Raw genomic sequence first — 24,028 nt, 5'->3', positions numbered from 1 at the left:
TAACTGTTGTAGAATGCCTGTCTCGAATACAGGCAGGGGATGGGAAGGGGGGAGGGAGTAATGTTACACTGGTGAAGGGGGGTGTTCTGGTTATGACTATAACCCAACTATGATCATGTTACTTAAATAAATAATATATTAAAATTTTAGAAAAAAAGAGATATAAACTAAATAGTGAAAAACCATGGGTACATCAGCAATACAGCTGAAATCTCAGAAGGGGATTTGAGACATTGGTGATGAGAATGTTGCACTGGTGAAGTGGGGTGTTCTTTACATGACTGAAACCCAAGTACAATCATATTTTTAATCAAAGTGATTAAATAAATATATTAAAAAAAGAATATTTGAATAATGTTTCCCAACACTCAGCATGGGCTTAGAATGATAAAATATTAGTTAGCACTAAATGGAATGTGAAAATCACTTGGATCTAGTATCTTTCATTATTCAAATAGACAAAAGAAGCCTAGAAAAGATATGAGACTTGGTCTGGTTAGTAAACACTAAACCGCCTTGTAAAATGTAAAACAAGGGTTAGGGAACAGGTATTTTAATTCTTTATCTAAAATGTCTTCTACCATACTGCCATTGTATTTTTTAATTGACACTTTGGGCTGATGCCTGGCAAATTCTCATGCTCTCTGAACCTATATAGCAAATGGGTGATGCTTATAGATTAGGAGAAGAATGCCAATGGAAATTTGTTTCTACCAAACGACTCTTATTGGATCCATTTTAAAAGTATGTCAGAATGTGAGCCACTAAATGATAAACTCAGTTTGGTTAGGCCTTACATGTATGTCTTTGGACCTTCTTAGTCAGTTAAGTTAAACACTGAGTCTTAGTTTTCATGATTGTTTTGAGTTCCTAAAAAATTTGCCTTGTACAAATCATTTACAGTCAAAGTTGGATTAGTAAAATAAATAAATATCAAATCACTATAAAATAATAAATATAGTTAAGTGACATCACCCTCATGTTAAATACCTGATTTTGTTTTCTTAATCAAGACATCAAAATTCAGGAACAAACTTATGTTCTCAGTCCACTTGATGATTACTTCAATACTAACACTAGAGACTAAACAGGTAGTATTTTATTTTTTATAAGGGTTCTTATATGCTTGATTTTGTAATTTCCAATCTCACTGCCTTACTTACCACTGTTATTATAGCAAGTTGGGAAGGATAGGATAAGAAAATGCTCAGAGATGAATATTTAGCTCATATTAATTTTTAGACTACTGATTAATCCCTTAATAATTTGTCTGCCTACCTTCAGCAGCTATTGAATGTCACTCTTAATTAAGATAAAATAGTCACTTGGGGGATGAAAATGCAAAGGTAAATTCTGCTTCAATATGTTCATAATTAAGTTGAAAATAATCAAGTAAGTTAAGTTGAACATAGTGAAGTCAGTGACATAAATAACTCCTTAGGACATTAGATAACCTGCTTAGACGGTTAGACTTTTGGAAGATCAGGGAAGACTAACACTTTATTGAAAACTAGAATAAGGTTTATAAGGAAGATGGAAATTAACAAAATACCTTAAGCATATTACAGTTCTACTTCAAAAAAAGAAAGGGAAGAGCATTTTAAAGTATAGGAATGCCAAACTATTGAAGCAGAAATTATTAAAGGTATCTGTGAAGAAACATAAACTAGTTTTCCTAGGACAATAATTAGAAAACTGTAGTTGGTAAAGTGCCAGATAGTAAAAATTTTGCTAAATGTCATTTAGTGCAAAAGAGGCCATAAACAAATTAGCTCATAAATATGCACTTGCAGAAATTAGTAGTCGTCCTTGGGCTGTAGAGTTTAATGATCCCCAGAGCCATTGAAGGCTGAAAAGAGAGATCAGGAATATCTAAAATCTTCAACAGTCTTAATTTTAATATTCTGTTTCATACACTCTTTTTCTTCCATTTTTGAATGTTTTACTCAACTTTTCAACTTTTTGCCCTTTTCAGCTAAGAAGTACTTTCTTAAGATTATACAACACTTAACCAACCATTCAGGATATAATTCCATGATCCAAGTAACACATGATCAAGGGTAATAGCAAGTGATTGCTATGTTTCCTTCAAGGTATATTAGAGGTGGGATCAGTAACTTCTCTCATTTCCAAAATTGAAGGGATTTTGAAGTCCCATGAAGAAACATGGGACTTTCATAGATTAATCCTGGACTCTGTAAGAAAAATTAGAGTGGTTGGTCACCTAAATCAGCAAAATAAAAATAAAGCCTTTCAGCAGGGAAAAATGTAGGAATCAATTCTGGGCTGGTTTTATGTTCACTGAGTTTAGGAAATAAAAAAGCTAGTAATTGTTACAAAAAAGTAATTTGTGCAGTAATAGAGAGAAGAGATGGACTGCATTAAATGGTTCTCAGTTCCAAATTCAAGTTAGTAGGATACAGTGCATGCTGAGTAAAAGCATCAGTGAAATCTCTCAGAATCTCCAGTCTGGTCCTTTCAACTTTGGAAGAACCTGAAGTTCAGCCTTGAATATTCAACCAGTAAGTACTTTTACATTAATGGAAACATTAGAATATTAGGTTTTATATATATTTCCCATTTATAGATGGATAATAAGATGAAAATAATTTGATTAACATTCATCCAACTATTATTTGTCCCATATATTTGCTAATTTTACTGGAATGTCATTTGGATCTAAACATTGCTCCATAGCACACTTCATATTCTTTCAGAAGAAATTATGGACTAGGTTTCTGAAATGGGGTGAGAACAAGTGAAGTTATGAAAAACAATATACTAGGGTGTGTAGTCTGGGACTGTAATTTTCTACAATATTTAACAACTTAAATTTTCAGTCAAGAGAAAGATTAATATTTTATGTTTATTGAAAAGATGAAAAAAAAAGAAAATATTTGAATTCTCATTCTGGAAATGACAAGGTTAGTCACTCTATGCACACTGGAGATAGAAAAAGAAATACTGGTTTTACTGTCAACTAAAGTGACATTTCTCTCCCATTTTGCCTTCTGATTCTATCTAAAGCAGAAATATTTATTGTGTTTGCATACTTTAGTCCTACTGCTTACACCTATATCTCTTCAGCCTACTACAAGTTTGCTCATAGGAACTTTACTTTTCATATACACTTCTTTATTTACCTTTCCTGAAGCTCCAACCAAAACCTAATTCTAATACAGTATTTTCCATATATTAACACAGTAAACCATTATCTATTTATTCTGTGGTTTTACTCTTTCTCCCACCAAATCTAGAGGACTTGGGTAAATAAAGATGACCTTAGTCTAGAAAAGAAATTTTAGTGTCAGTTGTCCCTTTGGTTATAGCAGCTTGCATGTTATCATTCTCTTTCTCTCTTGGGTTAAACTCAAGCAGATTGAGTGAGAAAGGAATATTCCTGTGCAGGAGGAGACCCCAGAACAGCTTGGTAGTGGGAAGATGCCATCACCCCCTGCCCCTTGTACTTTATATCTTTGTAAATAAGGAAATGCTCTGGCATACTCTTTATCTTCTTGCGAGGCCAGAAGCATGATGGATTTTATAACAGAGACATGGGGGGGGTGGAGCAATAATATAGCAAGTAAGGCATTTGCCTTGCATGCAGCTAACCCATGTTTGATCATTGGCAACCCAAATAGTCCCCCAAGCACGGCCAAAGGTAATTTCTGAGTACAGAGCAACAGAGTACTTTCTCAGCATTTGCCAGTTATAGTCACAAAACTAAAAATAAAAACAACAGAAAAAAACACAAACAACAACAACAACAACAACAACAAAAAGAACCACCACACATCAGAGATAGGAGAGATGTTTAGGATAACCCACAATCATGCCCTTTATCAGATCTGTTCCTAAAATGTTCCAGTCATTTCTATTTTCAGGTCAAATGTTCTTCTCTATCCTTTTCCCAATCTTGCCCTCTTTATCTTGCCCTGGTCAATCCCTGCACCAGTGATAATCCTTGTAACACTGATATTCCCTATATCAGTTGGAGCACCAGGCTCCCAAACTCTGTTATGGTACTAGCTCACTCTTGGGGTGAGCTCACAGGGGTCACTGCTGTACTCAAATATGTGCTTCCCAAGGACTGCTTATCCTGTCCTTGGAGCTTGTCTATTTTAATTGTTGTTGTTTAAGGGTAGGGCATACATGGCAGTACTCAGACTTATTCCTGGCAGTGCTTGGGGTAAAGAAAGTTACTGTGTATTTTTAATGTCACAGCAATAGAGAGAGACCATATAGAGTACTGGAATTCAGCCTGGGAAGATTGCATACAAGTCAATTGCCCTGCTCTCTATACTATTTGTCTGACCCATAGCTTTAGCAGCAGTGCTGGTCAGTGGCCTCACACACCTGATATGTGGCAGAGATCATGCTGTGCAGAGCTGCAAGGGCTGCATTTGGTACATGGGGCCACAGCAGGGAATTGAACTTGTGGATTGCTTTTTGCAAAGTTGGTGTTTTTGCTGCTGAGGCACCAGGACTTCATTACCTGTTTGCTTAAGTCATAAGCCAGGCAAAATAGAGATGATTTTATGAACATTTGGGAACTTTGGGAGATTAGATTCCTTTAACTTCTTACTAGCTCTATTTTTCCTAGCTTAAAGTGGCAAAACGATTCAATTATCCTTTAGAATAGGAAAAATCCCCTTTGCAGAGAATGCACAGAGTATGAGTTTTTGTTCTTGTACAAGTTGAAAAGCAATCCCATGTGTTTAATGCATCTTAGCAACCAATTTACAAAACAAATTTACAAAACAACTAGTGTCCCTATAGCCCATCATTCTGAGCTTTCTCTTAGCATTTTCAGAGTTGCCTTTCTGATGATGTATGACAATATTAGTAATATGTAAAGTATTAACGAACTGTTTTTTTCCATGGTTAACATTTCTCTAAAACTTGTCTATATTTTTTCTTCTTTTGTATCCACATCTCTTTTTGTTCAGGACTTATTCCTGGCTCTGCACTCAGATCACATATCACTCTTGGCAGGCTTGGGGGACAGTATGAGGTACCAGGGATCAAAATTAAGTTGGCAAACAACTTATAGGTCCAATATCGTCTGGACGTATAAAGCCTTTCTATTTCTTTTCTAGACATTGGAATGTTTTCTTACATAGATTATATTAATCAGTTATCATAACAATCCCAAATTTTTTGTACTAGAATTTTATTTTATAGATTATGATAAAGTTTATTTTGTTTGGGAGTTATCCTCAATAGTTTGATGGCTATTTTCTGGTTCTGTGATCAGGTATTACTCTTTCTCAGGGTACCATATGTATTTGAACATAGCATATGAATTGAACCAGAGATGGCCACATGCAAGGTAAGACCCTTAGCCCTACTACAGTGAATTAAAAAAAAAACTACTTTACTTCAAAAACTATTACTAAGACTGAGAGAGATTTGAACCTAGGATGGATAGTCTTTGATTTAAATATATGCTATTTGTTCTTTTATTTTAAATAGAATTACCTTGAGGTCTTGGTCAATCAATTTCCACAGTTCTCTAAAAAAATAGTTTTAAGTGTCACTTTTCATCATATTATTTAGAAAAGATATTCAAATACAAGAACTGAAAATGTGTCAGCCTGGAATTGATACAGAGAAGAAAATTGACCCAGTGAACTTAATGTGAGTGCCAAAAAAGTGGAATGTAATTTATGAGTCTATTTTAATATATAAATCAATGATTGAATAAATAATTGGAGAAGAGAAAATATTCCTGCAGAAAAATTTTGTATGATGTATATAAATTCTTCCCCTTTAAGGGGTAGTGAATCTTATAATTCCTTAAATGGTTTTCTTCTGAAGAGAAAATAGGAAAGGGGTGGAGTGGTCTTGTTCTCTAAGGAAAGAACCACACATATAAATCCCATCCCAGCTAAAGGATCAAGGTGATTATTAGCAGTAATGCCAGGTTGATAGCATGGGCTCTTCATTTGATACCTATTTTTCACTTGCTTCCCCAAATCACAGTGTAGCCCCTTATTAAGAAATATTTAATAATATTCATCTTCAACAATCAGATCCTGAAACATATACACTAAGGTAAACTGGACAACAATTGCACTTTTGATGTTAGCTTGTTTCCTTAGTAGTAGTGAACATGTCAATCTAATGTAAAATGATATGGGGAAACCTTTTATAAGAAATTAATATTCCTATTATATTAAACTAAAATTATTCATTTCATTTTTTCTGGGGGGTCTTGCAACTGGTAGTCAGAATATCCTGGAACCTCACTGATGAATTATAGCCAAATATACTTACAGTTAATGCAAGGGAGGAGGAAGCCATGTTTCTCAGGTCCTGATTTGCTGGAAATGACAGTGACACTCCATGACTATTGGGGTCTCTAAGTCAATACTTATGTGTATGTGTTCAAAAGCTCCAATTCTGCACCAGGCTATGTTCAGTGACTTTTCTTTTTTGCTTAGTTTTCTGGGCCACACCTAGCTGCACTCGAGGGTTATTCATTGCTCTGGGATCAGAAATTGGGGGACCATTTGGGATGCTGGGAATCAAACCAAGATCCATCCCAGGTCAGCAATGTGCAAGGCAAATGCCCTATTACTGAGCTGTCACTTTTGCCCCATGGGGAAACCATTTTTTAAAATAACTGAAGTGGGTTGCTTTAAACTTGTGTATTACGGTGAATAAAATGATAATCTAGTAAGAGAGGTAGGTGTGAAAAACATAAGAACAAACACTGTGTCTTTTCAAGTAAAAATTTTCTGCTTTCTAAATTCAGAAACTGTCCTGTGATATGCAGCCCAAAACAAGGTCCAATAAAAGCCTATTATGGCATCATTTAAGAAAGTAGAGAGTATGGTCAGTGACCAAAGCGCTAGCGTCATATGCCAGTAGTGGAGGGCATGGAAGAGTGGGCATAACAAGGACTTGGCAGGCATGTGCTCTTAATTAAAATGTCAACTCTATGTAGCAGAGCTCAGGAGAGGATTGCTCGGGGGGGGGGGGGGACATCATACTTCTGAAATATTAATCATGGAAATGAACTTTAACTTGACATGAAATGAATCGTACTGCATTTAGACAAAGCTACATAAAAATTAAGTAGCAGAAAAGAAATCATCACTGAATCCCCATAATATATTGTAGTAATGATAGAATTTATCAGTAAAAATTCATGTAAATTGCAGGTCAAACATTGAGCTATTCAAACCATAAGAATTAACAAAATCAAATATTCTTCTTTAAAGCAGACTATGACCTAGATCAAAAGGGGAAGAACAAAACCCTAAAATTTTAGTTGAAAGGCTATTGGTATTTATAGACTGACTTTTAATAATAAATGAGCTATTTAACTTCATAAAGTAATAAATTAGAAGAATGATTGGAAGGTCAAATAGACTTCTTTCCTGTTATAATACCCTCCTACATGCATCACACACTTTTAGCACTAATATTCTTAACAAAAGAGGTTTGGGAACCTGACCGATAATGCAGTGATAGGATGTTTGCCTTACACGGGGCTGACCTCAGTTTGATCCCCTGGCCTCCCATATGGTTCCCCAAGCCAGAGCGTTTTCTAAGTGCATAGCCAGGAATAACTCCTGAGCATCATTGGATGAGGCCCCAAAACAAACAAACAGAAAACAACAACAGGGGCCGGAGAGATAGCAAGAAGGTAAGGCATTTGCCTTGCATGCAGAAGGTCGGTGGTTGGAATTCCGGCATCCCATATGGTACCCCGAGCCTGCCAGGAGCAATTTCTGAGCATAGAGACAGGAGTAACCCCTGAGCGCTGCCGGGTGTGACCCCCCCCAAAAAAAAATCCAACAACAGCAGCAGCAACAACAACAACAAAAGAAAGGTTTTGAAAGAGGCTAACAGTCGGTTTGAGTGACTTATTAAGGGACTCAGTTAAGTCTCTGATAGATAGACTATCTTTTACTGTGTGCTTACACTGATAACATTGTTTATAAACGCTTTTTATATACTGAAACGTACTATTCTAGTATATTTAGGAAACTTGGATTTGGTGTGGAGATTTTGTAAATAGAAAAGAAACGATCATTCTGGGGCTTTTCGATACTCAGTATTGGAAATCATTTCATTGAAAAAAGAATTCTAAATAAGGATTAAGTTTATCAAGCAGCAGATTGCATATAAATATTGGTCCATAAAGATACTGAGGTCTCAAAGAGTGACAGATTGAGAACTAGGGAGATGGCTTTAAGAACCAGAGAATATACTTTGCATTCTAGTGACCCATATTCAGGCCTCATCAATTTAATATCTACTAAGTACTGTTGGGTGCATTGCAGACACACACACACACACACACACACACACACACACACACACACACCCCACACACAAATAAATGGTTGATTGATTCTAACTAGGTAAATTAAATATATATTCTAAGGTTAAGATACAGACATATTCTTTTCAAATATTAAAAGCTTGTGACATTTGAACATATAATACACTTACCTTTCTATAAATAAATTTTCCATGTGAATCATCATGGGATATACCCCAGTTATAAAGTTGTTCATGATTGAATTTTAGTCATACAATGTCAAACACTCTTCACCAGTGTACACATCCCCACTAATGTACCAAGCTTCCCTCCTTTCTTCTCTCTCTTTTCTCTCTCTTTCTATCTCTATTTGTCTATGTCTTTCCCTCTCACTCTTTCCCATTTTTTCTTTTAGACACTGAAAACCTAGAGGTTTTTTAATAGGAAATAATAAAGCAAAGAAAAACGATGCAAGAAGTTTTTATCATCACTTGTAGGATCTTGTGTTCAAGGAAAATAGTCACCTAATAAGGCACTTCCGACATGCTGCTGCCTCTTGCAGCCATAGTAATTTTTGAGCTAAGTATTCCAAGATGTTAAAGGAAGAATGCATTGATGGAGATATGAGAGGCTGATCTTAGTAGGAAAAAAAATCAAGATAATTAAGAGCAAATCTTTAAAATATGGTTAAGCTGCTTACAAGGAAACATATTGGCTATGTATTTATTTAGCAAATAACAAGTCAATTTATTATTTGTCATTTTTATTTATTTATTTATTTGTGGATCAGCTCAGAGATGATCAGGCTCTTAGTTCTGGCGTTGCACTCAGTTCTGCTCTTAATTCTGGCTTTGCAGTCCTAAAGGGACACAGGGCCCTGAGGAATACATATATGATATCAGGGATTTAACTTAGGATTGTTGCATGTAAAACAAAATCCCTACCATTGAACTTGTACTCTGACCCTCACAGTTTTTTTTTTAAGTCAGAGAAAAAATACATATATAGAATGAAAGTATATAAATTTTTACCCCATTGTTACATTACTCAATTTTGAGTGTTACTAGTAAGATGAAAAGTTATTATAGCTAATCAAACTGATTTAAGGTCACATTCAACCATCATCTCCCTAAAGATGAAACTTCCATAAGCTGTTTCTGCCACATCACTGCCAAAAATGACTTCCTCAGCCAGGCACAAGCTTTGCAAGCTTTTCTCCTCAGACCTTCATTTTTTTCTTTATACCTCAACTCCATGCAATTTCCCATCTAGTTCTTTTTAAAATCAAGCCCATTTCCATCCAATCTTCATGCCTCTTTCCTAACTCCAGTAATGAAAACATAGAATCATATCCATTTATATAGTGAAGATAGTTTTGTGACTTTGAATATCTAAAAAAATTCCTTTGATTTTTCATCCACAGAGTTATATTCAGGTTATATGTGTATGTGGATATAGAAGATTGGAGCAAGAATAAAATTACACAAAAAATTATCTCTTACACTTTTACTAATTATACATAGCTTTTTTTAAGTTCTGGGGGCTTTACCCAATGATACTCAAGGGTTACTCCTGTCTATTCACTCAGAAATCGCTCCTGGCTTTGGGGACTATATGGGGCGCTGGGGGATCGAACAGAGGTCTGTCCTAGGCAAGTGTGCACAAGGCATATGCCTTACGCCCTGTGCCACTGTTCTGGACCCTAATTATACATAGTTTTGAAGAAGTTTATTATGTACACAAATTCTTTTATGAACATGTTAATTTTTAAAGTTGAAATTAAGGAATTTTATATATAGTTTCATTGGATAGAGATTAAAGTGGTTTTGATTTAAATTTCAAAAGGGACTATCTTTTTGAAATCTACACGAAGAGTATTTTGGCATGCTTAACTATTTCCCCAAAGGGTGGAAAAATTGGATAGTTTAGAGTTAAATGACCCAAATTTGACTTGAGGTGTTGGAAAAATACTTGAGAATTTTTTTTTGGCTAGAGCAAAACAAGCACCCAGCGTCTTCCCACTTAACGCAACTGATGGGATAACACTGAAGGCTCCACTCCAGTGATTTTTATCTTGAACTGATCTGTTCAATTACAGATGTATGTACAAGCAGAGAAATAACAGGTGCAATGATGGCAAGAAAAACCAAGGGAGTGTAAGTTTTGATGGTGCTGAATGAACTCTGACTAGTTTGACCAATGACACAGAGAGAATGGGCCACAAGATCAATGAATGACTGTCCAAGGTGGATTTGTTTTCGATAAACATTTATATGCACCTTCGAGAGGCAGGTGCAGTGTTAATTTTTGAGAAAACAAAGATGAATGAGTGAAGAGCCCCGCCTTCAGGGTGTGAGCACAAACTCTGGGACGGGAGCCAAATTGGGTAAACAATAATGACAGTGTAAGGAAGGCAATTATGGAAGCTCAGAGGGAGTCGAAGAGGAGGGCAAGGGAGGGTTAATAGAAAGGATACTGTTTGTACTGGGTAAAGATAAGTCCATATGGACTAGGAGAGAAAGCTATTTCAGAGGAAAAATTATGCAGTACAGTATAAAACAAAGACATAATATATGTTATGCAATGCCACCTAATATCATATGATCAGAGCAGTTAGTAGCACAGGATTTGAAGAGAGAATTTTGCTCCATTTTAAAAATACACTTAACTGGCTACTTTATCTGAAAAAGACCTTTTACTTCTAAATTTGAATTTTTCTGCCAGTAAAATGGGAAAACAAGTAAGGCCACATCAAAGGATTGTTGTATTAAGTGAAATAGTGTTTTTTATTTCCTACTAAATAGAATAAATTGGGAATTGTTAGATCTCAAAAAGAGTAACCTTTAGTGGAAGGGCATGTGGCATATTGACCTAGCAAAGGTGACTAAAGAACGAGGGTGAGATCTTGATTTGGAGAGGAAAGGCTATCTCTTAAAAGAGAAAGCCTGTTCTAGTAACACAAAATTCCTATTTATCCTTTTTTACCATTTTAATCAACAGAGATGAATGATTGTGAAATTTAGAGGTGGCAAGAAGTTGGAGGGGTTGCAAATGACTTGAGATGGTTTCCAGCTTCCAGTAGATATGAAATGACTAGATGAAAACTTCTTTGTAATTTACAAGATGAAAATTCTAATTGTTCTCCTTAATGATATGTGAACTTCTGACTTTAGGTTTTTGCCCTTTTGGTGACAAAATTTCAGGAGAGAGGAGAGGTATCCATATTACCCGAATCATGTGAAAAAGAATTACGTAGCCTATATAATAAAATTGAATATTGATCAACAAAAATAAAAAAGCTAGTGTGTGGTAAAATTAAATTCAAATTATTACTTGTCGTATGGTAAATAAACTTAGTCCTATTATTTTTGAAATTTATGTGTGGTCTGAAAAGGAATAGATAAAAATTGTGTCTAGAGGCTGGAGTGATAGCACAGTGATAGGGCATGTGGCTGCCCAGGGCAGATCTGAGATTCATCCCAGGCATCCCATGTGGTCCCTGGAGCCAGGAGTGATTTCTGAGCTCATAGCCAGGAGTAACCTCTGAGAGTCATAGGGTGTGGCCCAAAAACAAAAATAAACAAACAAACAAACAAACAAAAAGAAAAGAAAAGTAGAGAAAAAGAAAAAATAGAAAATGTGTCTAATATCATTATGTTAAGTTATGAAGAAAATAAGGTAATCTAGATGCCAGCGTAGTAGTGCAAGTTGTAGGGCATCTGCATCTGCCTTGCAAGCTCTAACCAAAGACAGACCGTGGTTTGATTCCCAGGCCTCCCATATGGTCTCTCAAAGCCAGGAGAGATTTCTGAGCGCATATCCAGAAGTAACCCCTGAGCATCACCGGGTCTGGCCCTAAAACCAAAATAAATAAATAAATAAATAAATAAATAAATAAATAAAAATAAAAATAAAAATAAAAATTAATCTGAATAGAAACTCAGGGCAGAAGTAGGATAAATAAATGAATGAATGAATGAATGAATGATGAATGATAAAAGGCAGAGCTGAGGCTTGATATAGGATCTTTAATTCAAAAGACAAAAGAATGGGATGATTTTGAATTAGCCAGTAACAAAGGTTTCTAAGCATGGCTCACTTATTCTATAGAGCAGGACAAAAGAATTGTATTGGAGTACCTGTAAAATTTCATCTAAATATAAAGATTTCTAATACAGTGATAATAAAAATAGTATAAATCAAAATACAAAATCATTTTGAATTTGGGCTAAAAATTGGTCTATGAAAATTTAATCAATATAAATCTACAGTAGTGCAAATAATGTGTAAGTGAATATCCACTTTAAAATCTTCAAAAATTCTTGTGCTATAGGGAATCTCAAGAAAAGCTTAACAGTTAAATCACGTTACAATTTATTAATGATATGAAGATTATAATGTTTATATACTAATTCTGGCAGATATTTTAATTTATATTGAATACAGAAATAATGTACAGATATGGTAATATGTATAATTTTGTGAGGAGAGTAAAACCCTATATGTTTAAAGAAAATTTATCAAGGTTTATATTTTTATAACAATGAAGGAATACAGTGTTATCTAGAAATGTAATTTTTAATTGCTGACTATTATTGAAACTCAGAGGCAGGAGAAATACTTAGGATTGCTTTTGAATCGCAGTTTTGGTTTGATAATTTGACACGGGAGATTATGATTTTTTTAAAAAAATTCTGTTTCCATTTAATTATATTTTGCTAAAGGGGAACATCTAGTTTGGAATCATTTAGCCTTAATGGAAAAGAACAAGTCATTATTTAAGGAGTGACATATAGCCTCTGTTATTTCTAGTATTTTTAGAAATCATTTATTCCTCTTCAAATTGATGTACTATAATTATTCATTAATAATTCTTCATGATGCCTCTGGAGTCATTCCATTACCCACACTCATTAAGCATCATTTTGTGAACGTTTGCTATGATATTGATATATTTATAGCTCTTTGAGTCATTATATCCTTTGGTGTATAACCCTTTAGTGAGGAATATTCAATTCATTATGAATGAAATTTCATTGAAATATTTTCTAGAAAAAAATTGAAGCTATTTCATAATCAATATAACATTCTAGATAGCAGCTTTTAGAAATCTCTAATAAAAACCTTGATCTTAGAAATTCTCATTCTTGGTGCTTAACTAGTAACCTGGAGAAGTTTTTAATTTTTTATTTTTAATTTATTTAAAAAAATGTTTCACATAGTTGACATAGACAAATATGGAATGCTTCATTAATTTGCATGTCATCGTAGCCCAACGGCCTTGCTAATCTTCTCTGGAAAGTTCCAATTTTAGAATATGTGCTACCAAAACCTGGAGGAGCTTTATTAGGAATTTTCTGATCCCAAATTGAAACAGCATGTCTCCATAAACTCAATGTCACAACTGTTTATTTATTTATTTTTGGCAACTTGTTCCAACTCAGCTAATTATGGTCAGGTTCAGTAATATTTAGTGAGTAGAAACTAAAAATAATACCTTTTCTGTAGTATACTGGCATTCTGAAAAATTAAACAACTGTTGTTAAAGGGAAAGAAGTGACATCAGAGCATAAATTGAGATGTTTACAATGGTAAACATAATTGTTTTCTATTTTGTTTCAGGGCCACACAGAGGGGTTGGGGCTCCTCAATCTACTTCCATCACTCTCCTTAGGGGTTACTCCTGGTGATACTTAAAGGATAAGCTATGCCAGATATTGAATTCAGGCATCTCACATGCAAAGATTGTTTCCACTCAGATCTTTGAATACTCTTATTTTGATTATTTATTTATTTTCTTTTTATGAGCACATCCAGCAATACTCACTTCTGGCTCAGCACACAGATATCACACATATAAGATTAAGGGGTCCATAGGGAATTGAATCCAGACCACTCATGCAAGGAAAGTATTCTATCTGCAGTATTCTTTAATTCCAGCCGTGTAATTTCTCTCATATAACCTTTAAATCCCTGTCCTTATTCAAATCAAATTAATTTTATTCTGATTTTATATCAATCTAGTAATAGAAAACAACTTCTATATACCCAATTCCTTAGAAAAGACCACATAAATTAGTCTTGTAGACTTCCATTCAAACAAGTCTCATATATGAAGGTAGATTTACATACATGTGACTTTATGAATTTCACATCTCACTAAGTTCCTTTAGTTACAAAAAGATAGAGTGCATGGGTTTCTTTAAAGATAGATCCCTGCTAAGTGTTTAAACACTATTCAGTTTATCTAAGATGTCAAGAATAAATCTATTATGAAAAACTAACATATACATATATTACCTTATTTGAGAATATTGTTAAAATCAGTCATTCATAAGGTAAGTGACACAAGTCTGGCAGGAATCCAGGAATGTGAAATCAGTAATTTTTAAATCAAGGTGCTGTTGTACAATTTTGCATTTGTTTCCATACGGAGACTTGCAACTAGTATTTTATAGTAGTAATATTTATATTATATTTAAAAACAAATGTTCAAGCTTATTTTGCCTAGTTTAATAGAAAATCTAGAAAGATTGTAAGTGAAAATAATGCATTCTTTAATTGAATATTTATTAAGTGCATATTTTTTGCATGGCAATGTTATAGCAACAATACTTAAAATTTGAAAGTTATAGAAAATATTAAAATTAGTTTGCAGGGATTATTATCATGAAGAAAACTATTGTTCCATGTTGTCCATTGTATTTGCTGGGTTCTTTAATGCGTATATATTATCTTTTAGAGCAAGTGAAAATAGTAATAAAACAAGCCATTTAAAAATTTAAGAATATTAGACACCCCAAGGCTTTCACCTAAGTCATGTTTTAACTTTATGTGAATTAAGTTTCAAATTAACTTTATTTTTAGCTTCTCTTTATTTGAAGAGGGTGGGGAGGACACCTATTGGTGTCCAGGAATCACTCTGGTGATGCCTAGGGGACAATAAATGGTACTATCGAACTGGTATCAATCATATATAATGCAAGTGCCTCTCAAGACCTAATTTTTCTTTCTTTTGTTTTGTTTTGGTGTAACACCCTGCTGTACTAGGGCTTTATCCTGGCTCATTTCAGTAACTGCTACTGGCAATGCTCAAGAAACCCTTAATTATTCTTTATATTTTATCATTATTTGTATATAAAAACACTATGAATTTGTGAGTGTTGATTTTTTTATTTATTTTTGTTTGGTTGGTTTTTTGGGGGTCACACCTGGCAGCATCAGAGGTTACTCCTGGCTCTAAAATTAGAAATCGCTCCTGGCAGGCTTGGGGAACCATATGGGACACCAAGATTCAAACCACCTGCATGCAATCTCTCCGCCCCCCCCCCCTTTTTTTTAACATTTTTAATACATTATTTATTTAAGCACCATGATTACAAGCATGATTGTAGTTGGGTTTAGTCATAAACAGAATACACCCCTTCACCAGTGCAACATTCCTATCACCAATGCTCCCCTCCTTCCTTCCCAACCCCTGCCTGTATTAGAGACAGGCATTCTACTTCTATCACTCATCTAGATCGTCATGACAGTTGTTAGTGTAGTTATTCCCCTAACTGCACTCACCATTCTTTGTTCTGAGCTTCATATTGTGAGCCTGTCTTTCTGGCCCTCATTTCTATTGTCTCTGGGCATTATTACAATAATATCCTTAATTTTTCTTAAAACCTAAAAATGAGTGAGACTATTCTATGTCTATCTCTCTCCCACTGACTTATTTCACTCAGCATACTAGATTATATGTATTGGAGAGTTTTATGACTTCATCTCTCCTGACAACTGCATAATATTCTATTGTGTATATGTGCCTCAGTCTCTTTAGCCATTCATCTATTGAAGGACATCTTGGTTTCCAGCACCTCAAAGGAAGTGCCTAGGACACAAAAGCCAACCACAGAATTGGAGAAACTATTAACCCAATTCCCATCAGATAAGGGGCTAATATAAAAAATATACAAGGTACTGACAGAACTTCACTAAAAGAAAAATAGAAACCATCTAACCCCATCAAAAATGGCTCAAAAAATGAACAGACACTTTGTCAAATAAGAAATACAAATGGCCAAAAGACACATAAAAAATGTTCCACATCACTAACCATCAGAGAGATGCAAATCATAGCAATGATGAGGTACCACCTCATGCCACAGAGACTGGCACACATTACAAAGAACAAGAACAATCAATGCTGGGATGGGGATGTGGAAAGAAAGGAACTCTTATTCACTGCCGGTGGCAGTGTCATCTAGTCCAGCCTTTATGGAAAACAATTTGGAGATTCCTCAAAAAATTGGAAATTGAGCTCCCATATGATCCAACTATACCACTCCTAAGGATACATCCTATGAACACAAAATACAATACAAAATTTTCTTCCTCACACCTATATGCATTACAACCCTTAATCATTTTTGTCTTGAACTTAAATGACAGTGCAAGACAAATGCCTTACTACTATACTATCTCTCCAATTTTTTGGGGGGGTCACACCTGGCAATGCTCAGGGGTTACTCCTGGCTCTATGCTCAGAAATCGCCCCTGGCAGGCATGGGAGACCATATGGGATGCCGGGATTCGAACCACTGTCCTTCTGCATGCAAGGCAAATGCCTTACCTTCATGCCATCTCTCCGGCCCCTATCTCTCCAATCTTGATTTTTGCTTTTCAAAATGAAATTGTGAATGCATTATAATTTTAGTTGATTTACATAATCAGTATTCTGTGAGGTCATGGATTACTTCTGATTATTCTTGGTCATTTGTCCAATCAGTTCCATGCTGAGTCCCAAGGATGAGGAGTTACTTAGGCCTTCTGATACTTGGAACCACTGTGACCATCATAGTAAGGATCATATGATATCAGGATTTAAATGAAGGTCTTGGTTCATACAAAACATGTGACCCTGATGACTTGACTAAATTATGAACTATTCCCTAGAACTTTTATCATTCATACATTTTATGTTTTAACGTTCTCCTGTAGAATTTTAGCTGCTAATCTATTTTATTTTATTTCATTTATTTTATTTTGGCTTTTGGGCCAAAATCACCTGGTGATGCTCAGAGATTATTCCTGGCTATGCACTCAGAAATGGCTCATGCTTGAAAGCCATGTGGATAGAACCTCTGTCAGTCCTAGTTTAGTGTATGCAAGGCAAATGCCCTACTGCTTGTCCCACCGCTCAGGCCCCAAATCTTTTTAGGATACATTATAATAAATATATTTTAATAATTGTTTCAATGATCAAATACAAGCACTCACATAGCTATTATTATAAATTTCATATTATTGAAAATTAACACTGCTAGAAAATTACTGGATAACCAAACTGTCTTCTGAGAAATTAATTGAATTCTTAGCAAACATAAACAATTCCCTGTATAGTGTAGCTTATCCAAAGTAGAAATATTAGGTCTAACAATATTTGGTACTTTGAGAATTGCTTTCTACATAATATCAAATTGGTTTTAATTGTCTTTCCATTTTTATTTAAAAGCAGTTTATGAGTTTGCTCCATCTATGAAAAGCTGACTGTGTGTGTTTGTGTAAATACATATAATTTCTTTGTGAAATAGAAAATATACCATAGTTATTGGGTAGATAAATATTTGTCTGACTAGATTTTATATTTACTGATATTCCTTCAGTTTGCCTACTTTCTATTATTTCATATTAAACTTCTACTGTCTGGTAAGATCCACTGAATTGGCTGCTTTAAGACAGTCTTCACTTCTCCAAAGTTAATCTACCAATGGGATTAGTGAGAAAACCAGCTCCAACTTGTGGTTTAATGCTATCTAATAAGAAACTTTAAATGAAAAATTAAAGCCAGTGATGTGGTGAATTCTTATTATATCCACATAAATTAATTGTTGAACACAGTAGTTAGAAATACAAATGGTTAAAGCAGTAAGGAATCTTAGCTAATTTATTCTCCTATTTGATGGTCTAGGTAACTGAGGACAGGAAGTACAGTTGTGATTTTTTTTTCAAGGGCTGGTAATGAATAGTTGTAGAAATAGAGGCAGTGGTCTTTCTTCTTGTCTGCTAATCTTTCCCTCTCTTTCCAACTACTGATCCTTTTTCTTTTAAACTATCTGTTGATTTGCTTTCCATTATTTAGAGACATTATTTTAAAATATGTCTTTTTAAATTCCATCTCCTAACTTTATTGACCATAGAATTCCTATTAGAAACACATTACCTCTCTCTGTTTTCATGTTTTAATGGACTTTGATACCAATAAAGCTAGCATGCAATACTGACAAAATATCCAAAGAATCAAAATTAAATAAGTGATCAAAATTGAAAACAAAATACACCAATAAGTAATGTTATTTTGTATACAGAGCAAGCATAAATATAATATAAATACCTATTTCTGCCTGGTCCTCTATCTCAATAGTTATTTAGGTCACAAACAACTTATTCTTAGAAAAAGAAAGAAAAGCCCAGAGTTTGATTTATATTCACATCCATGTAAATTTTAGAACAATGCCAAAGCTTTTCACATAAATCTTGACTATCTCCCCCTATTGTGGAGAAGAAAGTAAGAAAAGGACTTATTATTTAGAAAGCAAATCAAACAGGCATAGGAGCAATTTGCTTTTAGCTTTTTCATTTATGTTTCCTAGGCATTAATATTTCATAGAAAAGCAAGCTATAAATGATATCAGTAGGGGTTATAAGAAAATGAAGATTTTTCTGTATCTGACTTTGTATTTAATTATTACATGCATGCATTCCCTTCTCCCTCTCTTTTAGAATTAGCATGGATATCAAGTAATAAAAACAATTCCAACTCAATGCTTATTTACTGCATTTAACTGGGACCAGCAAACATTTTCATAAAGGCTAGGTAGGAAGGAGTATAAATTTCTGTTTTAGAAAAATATATGGTCAGTATTGAAACTACTGGCTGCTGCCCTTGAGGCAGAAAAGTGGCCATTGTCATAAGTGAATATGACTGTGCACTTTTATTCATGGACACTGAAATTGGAATTTTGTATAATGAGTCACAAAATAATGTCCTTTTGATTTGTGTCAAACAGCAAAATACATAAAATCTTTTCTGAGTTTGTTATTGTCAGATTGAAAACCATGCTGAGTTTATTCTGGGCATTCATTTGTTGATCCCTAGTTATTCTCAATATCCTCATTGCAAGGGCTTGGTAACCATTACTATGTTCTTTGTTATACATAAGTGAACCAATTTATGTGCTAATGTACCTCTTAGTATATCTTTCTACTGTTGAACAGGTGAAAAATGGGGGAAAAAAAGATGTACTATGAATTCTTGATCTTGATTTTTCTTGAGTGGTAGCACCGCTTAGAAACCTAAATTCTTATGCTTTATGCTATCATCTCTTTATATGATTATTGAACAATATAAGATGCTGTTGACATTCAGTCTTCTTCAAAATTTATCATTTTCTTCCACTGAGAGGTTTATGCTTATGTCTTTATTTGGAATATGAAAAGTAGCAGGTACAGGATTCAATTCAGTATCATGCATGAGAGAGAAATAGATAAATTACTGGTTGTGATAAAAATGTGATTATTTTATTTATGACACTAATGACAACTTTTTCTAAGATATAAATGACTTTGCAGGAAATTGATTCATATATTTTTAAAGAAATATCTGCCTCATTTTTTATGATTTAATTTCTAAACATGTTAGAAGACTGAACATTTTATATACTGATATTTACTATGATTTAAAACTATGATTTATAGAAAGATAATATATTAGTCATATTTATGAAAAGTTTTATTTATTAATTACATTAAAAACCATTAGTTAAAGACTAGAGATGCAGCATTTAGAGTACATGTTTAGAAGGTTGAATTAGAAGATTGAAGCCTTGGGGCCGGGCGGTGGTGCAAGAGGTAAGGTGCCTGCCTTCCCTGCGCTAGCCTTGGACGGACCACAGTTCGATCCCCCGGCGTCCTATATGGTCCCCCAAGCCAGGAGCAACTTCTGAGCGCATAGCCAGGAGTAACCCTTGAGCGTTACCGGGTGTGGCCCAAAAACCAAAAAAAAAAAAAAAAAGAATATTGAAGCCTTCCAAGAATGAGGTCCATGATTGAATATTACAAATAAATGATTATCTAAAAACTTATAAATTTATAAACCTATAGTTTATAATGTATAAAGGTATAAACCTAGAAACTTATTTCAATCTGTTTTAAAATATTTGGTACTAATTTATATCATTTATCATTATGAATATTATTATTTTGGTTTTGGGGGAACACTAAACAATGCTAGCTAGGTCTTATTCTAGGTCAGTGCAGAGTATTCTGTCCTGGAAGTATTCAGAGGACTGTATACAGTTCTCAAGTCAGCCATGTGTGAGGCCATCAGCTTACCCATTCTTCTCACTCTAGCCCAGGTGAAGTTATTGGGGTGTGGCTCAAAACCATAGAGCACTTACCCATCATATGCAGAGTCATAGCTTCTATCTCTGGTTCTGGGGGAGCCCTCAAATGTAATGTCCTGCTACCAGTGAGAATATTTTGGACACCCAGCACCACTAGGTGGGACCCTATACACAAATGTGAAAAATTATTTTGGAAGAATGATTATCTAAACAGAATTTATAACTACATATTCATAGGCTTTTTAAATGTATGTATACACTCTAAATAGATGTACCACATTAAACTGGGTAACTTTTTTAAACTCAGATTCTTTTTTTAAATTGCTTTATTTAAGCACTGTGGTTAAAATTGTTCACTGTTTGGTTTAATTCATACATTGTGCACCATTCTTCACTAGCACGCCCATCCCATCACCAATTCCCACCATTCCCACATCTCCCTCAATTGCCTTACTCTGGGGCAGACAATTTGCTTCTCTCTCTCTCTCTCTCTCTCTCTCTCTCTCTCTCTCTCTCTCTCTCTCTCTCTCTCTCTCACTCTCTTTCCTTTTTTGTAACAGTAGTTTGCACTATTGTTGGAGCAGTGCCTTGCCTGTTAGTTTCCCCACTTTCAGAACCAAATTCTTAACTCACATTCTAGGTATCCAATATCTTATAGATTATGAGTGTAACCTGAAAATGCCAGTGAGGAAGTACTAAGTAAATGGAACTTTATTTACTTTTAGAGCCAGTTGCCATTATGGGCAGCACATCACTACTGATTAAAAAAAAAAAAAGGCCAATGCTTTTTGCTGAAGAGAATGAGAATGCCATTCTCAATTCTGCAGTGGCATTTTATGGTGATATTTACAAGATGGGTTTACATTAAATGAGAAAATATGTGACTATTTACAAAATATGTTTTGTAAATTGAAAAGTACTATATAAATATTTGTAGTAATCTGTTCAACTTCCCTGAAACCACTCACTTCATTTTTCTCCATCATTTTTTTCCTGAAGCTATTTTCAAGTCAGTGAATAAATGCTTTAACTGCATTTTTTTCAAAGTAGGTCAGAGAGACCATTTACTTTTTATTAATTTGCAGTTGTTAATCGAGAATACTTTATTAAGTGACTGCTATGTCTCACCTCCCATTAAAATCTCAGACAAAATATCAATGTAGTAGCCCTCAAGAGACATCTTTCTAGTTAGAGAAATAAAATGAGTGCACAATTATGCATGACACATTGTGGTCTTGGTCATGGTTTAGAGAGGTTTTAGACAGGCTACTGGGGGTGGTAAAAGAAGGTTCATTTTTATCTGAATCTAAAAGAAGGGAGAAGTTTTACAAATCATTATTCTGAATATAATGTATTGAAGACAATTAGGCTGTCATATTTTCCTGAAATGTCCCTTTGGTTATGCAGCAAAATAGGAATTTTACTTGAAGACAAATGTGCACTGAAATCACAGATTTGTTAACCTTGCACTTTACTAGGAGTAGAATAAATAATTTCCCGAGCCTATATCCTTATACTTTTTATATAAAGAGATTAGATTGCACTTAAATCAATGCTTTTGTGTTTTACTTGATTATAGGTTTTCATTTAAATGAGTGGAAAATACTAAAAATGTTCTGGTGACATTTTAAAGAAACCAGAAGTGACTAAGCATCATCTAACTGATTGTCATTTTTTTGAGGGAGCAGGGGGATATGTCACACCTGGGAATGCTTTCAAGGTGTTACTCCTGACTCTGCACTTGGAGATTATTCCTAGTGGGCTTGGTGGACCAATGGAAATTGAATGTGGTCCCGTTGTAGGCAATACAAGAATCCGACAAATTGTACCATTAGACCCTAGTTTCCCATTCCGTTTATCATATTTATTGTGAGCAGATTTTCACTTCCTAGTACAGAGCCACATAATGGGTCACAGGATACAATAGGGCAATGTGAAAAACAGTGTCCAAGGTTATTGTATTAAAAATGAAGGTATGCTGGTAATAGGTGTTGAATAGGTATTGAAATTATTTTCACAGAAACCATCATTAATAGTCTTGAAAACCACTGATCTAATATTATTTTATTTATGTAAGATTTGCAGCTGATTGTTGCCAAACACAATTTTCCAACCCCAACTTGAAGGTTTAGTTGCAGAGAATGAAGCTATAAGCAAGACTGTCTAAATCATAGCACCAAGTGGCTACTATGCTATTAAAGAATCTCTCTTTACCCAACTCCCTCCTTGTGGGCCATTGTATACAAGTAACTTTCTCATTAGGAACAAATGCTGGAATATTTGTATAACTATGGCCATAGGGTGGTAAGCAGGTGGTAGACCTTTAATATATAGTTTTAAAGTCATACTAAACTTCAACTACAACCTAGCAGGGCAGTTTTCTGTTTGGCTAAGTGTTAGCAGCCTCCATGGTCTAAAGTAAATTGAACTTGTTTAACTTGGAGAGTGTTTTAATCCTGGGTTTTCTTAGAAGGGTAATTTTACACAAAATTTGTCTCTCTCTCTTTTTTGGTTTTGATTTTTGGGACACACCTGGTGACTGTCAGAAGTTACTCCTGGCTCTGTGCTCAGAAATCGTTCCTCACAGGCTTAGGGGACCATATGGGATGCTGGAGATTGAATCCAGGTCCATCCCAGGTCAACTGCGTGTGAGGCAAATGCCCTACCTCTGTGCTATAACTCCAGACCCAATTTATCTCTTCTTGATATATAGGGAAAAAAAGGTAGTTGATAATAATATCCAGAGACAATTGAGATTGAGGTCAGGAGAAAATGTCTATGGAAGGAAGCTTGCCACAAATAGTGGAGCAATGCAGTGTGCGTAGAGAAAGGACCAAGAAATTGATAATTAGAACTGATTCTGCTGGTTAAGAACTAGGGGCTGAACAGAGATAAAATGATAGGCACAGTACATCTTCATTAACAGTACTGCAAATCACACTGTCTAAAAGGAGAAAAAGGGGAGAGATAGACAGATAGATAGACAGACAGACAGACAGACAGACAGACAGACAGACAGACAGACAGACAGACAGACAGATAGATAGATAGATAGATAGATAGATAGATAGATAGATAGATAGATAGATAGATAGATAGATAGATAGATAGATAGATAGATAGATAGATACATGTAGGGGGAGATAAAGAGAAAAAAACTGCCCGAAGACTTGGCAGCAGAAAATTTGCACTGGTGAAGGTGGTGTACATTGTAAGTCTGAAACCAAGTAATGAACAACTTTGCAACCATCATGTTTAAATAAATTAAAAAAAAATAGCACCTTCAACTGGACCCCAGAAATTGAAAAGCATCTATACTTTATGGGAAAGGAAGACAAATTTAGTCACCAAAACATAAAAC

General features: G+C 34.7%; 1 protein-coding gene and 1 pseudogene across 1 annotated transcript in view; one reads left to right on the top strand and one right to left on the bottom strand.

Annotated features, from left to right (window-relative positions):
- LOC126020223 (netrin receptor DCC-like) overlaps positions 1 to 24,028 on the top strand; it is a 504,403-nt gene that overhangs the window by 194,780 nt on the left and 285,595 nt on the right. The window lies entirely within an intron of this gene.
- Positions 13,510 to 13,610, bottom strand: LOC126021760 (uncharacterized; annotated as a pseudogene).

This window comes from Suncus etruscus, chromosome 10 (assembly GCF_024139225.1).
Source record: "Suncus etruscus isolate mSunEtr1 chromosome 10, mSunEtr1.pri.cur, whole genome shotgun sequence".
Classification (NCBI taxonomy): Eukaryota; Metazoa; Chordata; class Mammalia; order Eulipotyphla; family Soricidae; genus Suncus; species Suncus etruscus.
Note: the sequence above shows the minus strand (reverse complement) of the source record. Positions and strands in the feature narration are given on the sequence as shown.